Source organism: Dasypus novemcinctus, chromosome 1, assembly GCF_030445035.2.
Source record: "Dasypus novemcinctus isolate mDasNov1 chromosome 1, mDasNov1.1.hap2, whole genome shotgun sequence".
Classification (NCBI taxonomy): Eukaryota; Metazoa; Chordata; class Mammalia; order Cingulata; family Dasypodidae; genus Dasypus; species Dasypus novemcinctus.
This window is the reverse complement of record NC_080673.1, coordinates 44,530,419-44,539,148: the sequence shown is the minus strand read 5'-3', so window position 1 is coordinate 44,539,148 and position 8,730 is coordinate 44,530,419. Positions and strand designations below refer to the sequence as shown.

General features: G+C 34.9%; 1 non-coding gene across 1 annotated transcript; it reads left to right on the top strand.

Annotated features, from left to right (window-relative positions):
• The first annotated feature begins 3,409 nt into the window (after positions 1 to 3,409).
• Positions 3,410 to 3,511, top strand: LOC111761026 (U6 spliceosomal RNA). The gene has a single exon (XR_002794509.1). It is a non-coding gene; the product is annotated as a U6 spliceosomal RNA (small nuclear RNA).
• Positions 3,512 to 8,730: the final 5,219 nt, after the last annotated feature.

Genomic DNA, 8,730 nt, shown 5'->3' with positions numbered 1-8,730 from the left:
ATACTCTAAAGAAGGAGGAAATGCCAGTTTTACCTGTTTATACACCTGATGCATTTTTGTTCTCTTAAATAATTCAAGAATTACAGATAAACCAATGTAAAAAATAGCCCTCCTCTAGTGGCCGCAAATATTTTATCATATTGCATATTTTAAACCTTGTTTTATGATTCTTCCATTAAGTTAAGGCAATAATAATAAGTAACATGAATTACATGCAGTAAATTAATCTTTTTTTAAAAGTTCAAACAGCGTATGGAAAACTGTACTTCAAATAGCAAAGCAATATATTCGTGCACTAAAGAACTGCTTAAGGCCACCCTGGCAAGCGTCAGGAATTCAGTCAACCTTGGTCAGCAATGTCATTTGACACAATATTCTATTGAAAGGACACTTTGATATAGCAATAGGCATTTCTATCACCTCTAAAACACCTGCCAAGCAAACCACGGTTATCTGCACTGAACTCCTTGGGAATAGGAAAAAAGGTGGAGCAGGCTTTAGAATTTTTGTTGATTGATCTGTTTGTATTATTGTTTATGAGTTTCTGTGAAGTTACAGTCTTTGCATCCATAAAACACTGGATGTCTTTCCCTAGCAATACAGATGCCTCCAAAGGGCAGTCTGCAATAGATGAGTTAATGGGAGATTGTATAAAATCCCATCAATCCACCTGTCTTCCTAGGCTTTCTGTGAAGAGAAGACCCAGAGAAAGTCCACAGCACCTCAGAGCCCTATCCCACATGGTGTGACCACAGAAGCCCCAATGAGTCCTAGTTGCAGGCCCTCCAGAACACTGGATGTCATCCCTGCCACCTACTATCACGGTACTCGGCTAGGCCAGCTCCAAGTTGTTAGAAAACTAGTAACAACAGTCCATTGCTGTGCTGTTATTTAAATTAAATAGACAGAGAGGGAATAAGGGAATGGCCTTCTGAAGGACAAGATATTTCTGTCCATAGGGAAGCAGTATGCTCAGGGCCCGAATAAGGAAAAGGCTTGCGAAGCCAGCACTTGGGATACTAAAATGTCACTGAGGCTAAGACCTGTCTGAAAATGCTGGGAGCTGCAGCAACTTGTACTCTCCTGACTCCTCTGTGAGATAACTGCAGATGATTGGAAGGAATGCTGTGATAAGATGCTAGTTTTTCCTGTATCCCCAACCAGCCAGTATACCTCAAGAAGTGATGGGAAGTGCCCCCTCTAGAGGCATGTTCAAGTAGGAAACATTCAATGGATGGTCTCCAAAATGCTTTCTAAAGAGGGATCCTTCTCATGAATGTTGGTTTTCTTCTAAAATGCCTTCTAAAGCACATTTGTTTCTTGAGTAGGGGATGTCAGCTAAATTGTTCTAATCAGGAGAGAGGCTGATTTCTAAACCAACAATAATTCTCTGCCCTTATCTTAGTTTTCAGCCTGTGTGCAAATAGGTTACATATTTAAATAATGTTAGATTGTAGGAGTGCCAGATTATTAGTTTTCCCCGGGTGCCCTCATTTCTTAAGCTGACTCTGAAAGTGACACTATGGCTTTGGACTTCATTTTAGGTATATTTTCTTGGAATTCTATCTCTAGCTCTGTTAGTTTATCTTGGCAAGTGGATAAGTCTCTGGTGACTCAATGACTCAATTTATTTCAGTAAATAAACCCCCAAAATGCTGTAGAGGATTAGAACTGACTGCAGTGTCTCCAGTGAAACAATCAATGGGAGTTGTTTTTATAAGGCAACATGGAGGAAATTTTAAGTTGAATTTCACTACAGATGAATTCAAAATGGAAAATATTAGAGGCATTAATTTATCGCTGGATATTTTTAACTCCACAAGAGGTAAATGACTGAAAAAAATATTTTTAGGGACATTGCACATATTTGCACAATTATATTTCAATGCTTTAAAATAATTAATAACCAATAAAGCATTACAATTTATTATAACAAACCACAGGTTACCCACAAGATCACTGAGAGATCACTCAGTGGTAATCAATATAACCTTCCCTCTCCAACATCCTTTTTGAAAAAATTTGGCCACCATGTAGAACATAGCATCACTATGTGTGGCAGACTATAATAACTTTCTCTATAATAATTATAGATAGATGATTTAAACAATTGATGATTATATTTTTAAAAAAAAAGAAAAAAAAAACAACCTCTAACCCTTCTCGAAGCAATTCTTTGGCTTGGAATGTTTCCTTTGATGGTATTCTGAAATAAATTATCTTCTATTATGCAGAAACAATGATATATTTTAATATTCCAAAAGACTCAAATAGGGCAGAGCTATAATTCTTATAAAAATGTCTTCTTCGTGTAATTCAAACTACAGCACTTCATCCTTCATAGCCAGAATTTCTGAACATTTATGAAAGGAGATTAGGTAATTCCTTCATTGAACTATTAGGGTATCTAATTTCCCTGAGTTTTCTTTCTTGATTACCACTTTTAGAAACCTCTAACAGCAGAGCGCGTGCAACTACATGACTGAGTGTTTGCCTCCTATGTACAAGGTCCTGGATTCAATCCCTAGTACCTCCAAAAAAAACAAACAAAAACTTCTGACATGTCAAAGGAGAATGGGAAGTTAACACCTGATTGCTTAAAGAAGCAAAGTTTGATAAAGATGAATTAAAAAGTATAACCAAACAAACAAACAGGCAAAACTCGAATATGTTCCTCAGTAAAATCTTGTTTGCAAATTAGGGATATTGAGAGGTTTTTTTGCTCACATTGGATTCTATTTTCTGGAGTATCCAAATTTTAAAGGCCAATTTTTGAAGACTGTAAAGAGACTTAAAAAGACATACATGATTCTGACTTTGAATGTAGGAAAGTTGTTTTCTATTGATGTAGTTTAAGTGGCAGAACCATGAAAAGTTTGAAAGAAATGTCCTTGTTGAATATTTTTTATTTCCCTTTGCAATTCTAGGTTTATTACATTATCATTTTGTATTGAGAAGAATTGCAGTGACTAAGATTATTGATATTCAGCAAGGCATGGAATTGATTTACAAGTTTTTCCACCTCCATTTCACTCTTCACCCCATAGCAAAGTTAGTGTCTGGACTGTGCTTCTGCCAGAGAGCTGTCTGATTTCAGTCTGAATTGCATACTGAGCCAGTCAGCTATTTGCAATTAGCAATAGTTAATTCCCAGGTGGGGTCAGCATTGCGTCTTCATAGGTGAGGGGAGCAAAGAGGCAGCTAGGATTGAGACAACAGTTCAACAACTAGTCTTTTTGTTCGCTTTGCTTACCTAGAGGTACTGTATGTCTCTTCTCTTGCAAGAACAGTTTCTAGGTTCATTGCTTCTGATGGCCATTTCTCTGGAATTGAATATTCCACTGCTCTATTTTGTTAATTCTTGAAGTTCACCAAGTTGCTGTCTGTGAGACTCTTTAAATATAAATACGTGCTTCAGCAGCACATATACTAAAATTGGAATGGTGCAGAGAGATTAGCATGATCTCTGTGCAAGGATGACATGCAAATTCTTGAAGTGTTGTGTATTTTTCGAAAGGACAGAAAGAGTATTTGAGGAAATAATAGCCCCCAATTTCCCACCTCTTATGAAAGACATAAATATACATGTCCAAGAAATATAACATACTCCAAACAGAATTAATCCTAATAAGCCTGTTCTGAGACACATACTAATCACTATGTCAAATGTGAAAGATAAAGAGAGAATTCTAATGCAGCAAAAGAAAAGCAGTTTATCACCTACAAAGGATGCTCAATAAGACTAAGTGCCAATTTCTCATCAGAAACCATGGAGCTGAGAAGGCCATAGTATGCTGTATTTAAGGTACTGAAAGAAAAACTGCCAGCCCCAAATTCTTTATCCAGCAAAACTGTCCTTCAAAAAGAAGGGAGAATTTAAAATATTCAGTAATAAGCAAACATTGGGAGAGTTGGTCAACAAGAGATCTGCCCTCCAAGAATTACTAAAGGGATTTCTGCAGATTGAAAGGAAAAGACAGGAGAAAGTGGCTTAGTATAGTGTGAAGAAATGAATATTATCAGTAAGAGTAACTAAAAGGGTAAATGCAAAATCCAATACTACTGTATCTTCAATATACAACTCTACTCTTCAATTCCTATAAGAGTTAGTGTACAATTGAACAAGGAAAAGGACATGCATAGAATTTTGGAATATTATTCAACAAAAAGAATAAAGTTCTGACTGATGTTTGTGACAACATGGATCATTTTTCCTAAGTTAATTTGGATATTCATATATCCTGAGACAGGCACAATTTATGCCTGTTATCCCAGCATGATTGTTAATTATGCTAAATTCTGAGGTTTGTGGTTCTTCCTCAGAAAGTAGAAGCTATAAGAGGTTAGATTTTAGTTCAAAATAAATAAGGCCTGTCTACAGCTAATATCATCTGAAAAACTGAGACATGCTACTTTGCAAGGTAGTGAGATTCCTGTCCCTGTAGTAGTTCAAATGGAGGATGGGTAAGCATTTGTCAGGGGTATATACAATGGATTGTTGTATGGGTTGCAAGTTTGTAGTAGATCATTTTCAAGTTCTCTCTTAACTCTATGATTCTGTGATTTTAATTCATGTAATCCCCTTGGAACACAGCCAATATATCTTTTCAGGAAAAAAAAAATTGCTACCAAATGCAGTAGCTTAAGACAACAGCTGATTTGGACTGGATCTTTAGATGAAGGGCTCAACCATAGTTGTCTAACATTGCTTAATACTGGAGATAATTCCAATGTTTCAAAAAGTGGAATTTCCTCTCTTTGCCTAAGGGAATTAGCACTAAAGAATCTAATATTGTGTCTTTTCAACTGAACTGATAAATGTATGACTCTTCTTAAAGGCATTCTTTTTTAAATGTACCATATTCTCTACAATTCTGGTCATGTTTGTTGCAAGTGAAGGAAAGGAAATCCTGTGATTAGTTACACACACATAATGTAATGGTTGACTGTTAGCTCTATTCTCTTTCCCTTTTGAATTCCCAAGGGCCTGTATTGCCTCTAATGCTACATAAATTATTTTCACTGCAAAATCAAGACAGTGAGATAGATATAGGGACAAAAGAGAGAGAAAGGGAAAGAAAAAAGGCTGAGACAGAGAGAGAGTGAGAGAGTGACAGAGAAGGACAGTGGAGGGGAGATAAAAACAGAAGAAAAGAAAAAAAGAAAAAGAAGTTATAAAAAGGATAATTTCAGGCAAGGTGATATAAATGCTCTGCTTTCAGATTTTGCATTAGTAGAATTGTTTAGTAATGGAAGGGTTAAAAATATATTGTAAAATATATCTAATATCAAACAAATTAAAATAGTATAATTTTGGAAAACAAACCTATGATTAGGGACACCAAAAAAGTAAATGAAGAATTCACTTAAATTTCTGTTTTGACTTCTCTGTATATGAAGTGTTGTTTACAATAGCATAGAGAAGCAGCTGTGGCTCAAGCAATTGAGCTCTTGTTTACCGTATGGAGGACCTAGGGTTTGATTTTTGAAACATCCTGATTGAAAAAGAAAAAAAAAGGCACACCAGATCTGCACAGCACAGAGAGGCATAGGCCCCCCTCACCCCAAAGAAATTCATTAAAAAGATAATAATGCAACCAGATAAAAAATTTTTTTAATTGTATAATCATGTATATGAATTTGAATTTAAGTAGCTTGATACATTTTAAATAGTGACTGTATTTTTTTCCCTCTACTCCAGTTTATTTCAGGTTTTGAAGAACAGACAAAACCAAGGCCCACTGGATTTAGCTTTTTATTTAGTTCCTGTTTAAATTATGAAATGTAGAGAATGGCTTTGTGGTTCCCTTCAGCTTGCTTTAGCTATTCCTTTTATCCTTTCTCCCTCATTTCTCTCTTTTTCAACTTCTCACAAGCCAGGGACAATCACAACAGACAAGAATAATTTTTCCTAAATTGTTTTTCCTTTGAGAATTTATTTCTAAGAAAAGTCACACCACACAATTTAAAGCAGAATTCCAAGTCATCTTGATCAAAATAGGAAATACTATCTTTGAAAAAAGTTGATCAATTTAGAAAATTCTTGGAATCATTTCAAATTAAAAAAACATTAAAGGTCTCAATGGACCTTCTGAATACTTTGTTGACATGTGATAGAGGAAAAGACAAAAGGAAAACATCCTCATAATGGCCAAAATATCAATGATTACCAAGTATGGCCTCTCTGAGCATGAAAATGAAAGTATTAACCAAATTTTATTCCCCAAATAGTTGCAAATTAATCCCATACCAATGTGCCTTTTTTGTATTAGGTCTGTTAGCAAACATTTAACGTTATTGTCCAAGTGCAAAATTAGAGCATGGATGTTCTCAAAAGATCCACCTAAAAACAGAAGAAAAGAAAAAAAGAAAAAGAAGTTATAAAAAGGATAATTTCAGGCAAGGTGATATAAATGCTGCTTTCAGATTTTGCATTAGTAGAATTAGTAGTATTGTATTGGCTATTTTACATTAATATTCATTCTTCTTCTTTCTTGACTTTTCTTTTTATTTTATCTTCATTCACTTCCTAGGTCTCATGCTTTTAAATATTATTTATAAGTTGCCAACTGTCAATTGTGTGTCTCTATTCTTTCCCACAGTACTCTAAAGATATTGCTCCACTCTCTTTTCATATGTATTGTTTCTCATGAAAAATTTACTGTCATCATTATATTTGTTACTCTGTAAGTAATATGTCTTTTCTGCAGTTGTGCTTAAGATTTTTTCTCTATCATTGTTTTAAGCAATTTGATTATTATGTATGTAGGTGTAGTTTCTTCATGTCTCTTGTTATTGGGGTTTGTTGAGATACTTGAATCTGTGGATTTTGGTTTTCATCCAATTTATAGTTTTCATCCATAATTTTTTCAAGTATTCTTTTCTGTCTAACCCCCTAGCGACCTCAATTACACAGAAAAGGCCACTGAAAGTTATTCCACAGATCACTAATTCTTGTTTCATTTTCCTTATTCTTTTCTACTCTCTTGTTAATTATTGCATAGTTCCTTATGACTATGGCTTCAAGTTGACTAATCTTTTCTTCTGTAATGTCTAATATGTCATTAATAGAACTGAATGTATGCTTTATTTCAATACTATGTTTTTTATCTCTCAAACTCTGATTTGGTTCCTTTTTAATCTTCTATGACTTGGCTTAACTTTTTGAACATATTGAATACTCATAAAATAACTGTTTTAAAGTCTTTGTTAGCTAATTCTAACACATGTCAGTCTGAATTAGTGTGATTGATTTTTCTCCTCCTTTTGGTCATATTTTGCTCTTTCTTTCCATTCCTAATAATTTTGGATAGGATGTTGTGCATTATTAGTTTTAATTTGCTGGGTGTCGGATATCTTTTTATTAATTTAAATATTCTTGAGGTTTGTTCTAGAACACAATCAAGGTATTTGTAAAACCATGTTATCCTTTCAGGTCTTGCTTTTAAGATTTGTTAAATGAGAGAAGAGCAGTATTCATCCTAGGGTTAACTAATCCCTACAACTAAGGTAAGACCTTTCTGTGTACTTTACCCTATGTCCATGAATCATGACATGCGATGGTTAACTTTACATATCATTTTAGCTAGTTTATGTGTCTAATTATTTGGTCAAAATATCACTGGCCTGATTGTTACTGTGCAGGTATTTAACAGATGGGTTTCTGCTTCTATAGTCAGTGATTATATCTATGGCTGATTGCATCTACTGTTTACAAAGAAGATTTCCCTCAGCAACAAGTAGAGACCACTCATTCCATTAGTTGAAGGTATTAAAGGCAGAACTGAGGATTTCAGAAGTCAGAAAGAAGAATTTCTGCCTCTTCTTCAGCCAGACATATTCTCCTGAGAAATTCAGCTTACAGAATTCATATTTGCCAATCTTCATGTGACTCAATTACTATAAAACTCTTGACATAATATATACTTTTACATATACATAAATACATATACATATTCACCCACACATATGACTTGTCAATTCTGTTTCTTTAGAAAACCTGACAAATATAGATTTGAGCATCAAAGGCAGTTATTGTAAAACGAAATATTAAGGTTAAGATTTCTTCTTTGGTTCTGTGGTTTTTGGAATTGGTTAACCTGATTAGATATAAAGGCACTAGGATTCTATTTCCAATGATCAAGGAGGCACTAGTAGTTTATGGTGAATTGGCAATAGAGATATTCAAAATATCACCATTGGATCTTCCTACACAAATGTTTATATGAGGCAAGGCTCTGGGTAACAGTGTATTTGATACTTTAGCAGATTTTTTGTGGAGTTATAAAGTATAATGATGTTGATGGGTAGTTCCTAAATATGCTTAATAAAGGACTATGGGGCCAGTTCACTGAAGGGTGACATTTGTTGAGCAGGTCAGAAAAGCCCAGCTTTGGTGCCTTTCCTCATCCCCTTCGTAGGGCACTTTGTAGCTGGTCTGTGCCTCCATTATAGGTCTTTGCTTGACTGGGAAAATTGATTTGGGAAAGTCCTTTCCAAATGCCCTTTCTTAGAATTTTCCCTCAGGGCAAAAGCAGCTTGAGACAAGGGAAGGATTTTAAGAAACTATAGAGGTGGACAGTCTGGGAAAAAGACCTGACTGCTTCAAATAATTGGGAGAGGAAGGTATATCTCCTAAGAAAACAGAAGGGACAGCCAAACCCTAAACAAGGGAAGTTAAAAACAATTGGCAAGCAAAAGTCCAGGACAAAACAGAGGCTCAGAAAGACA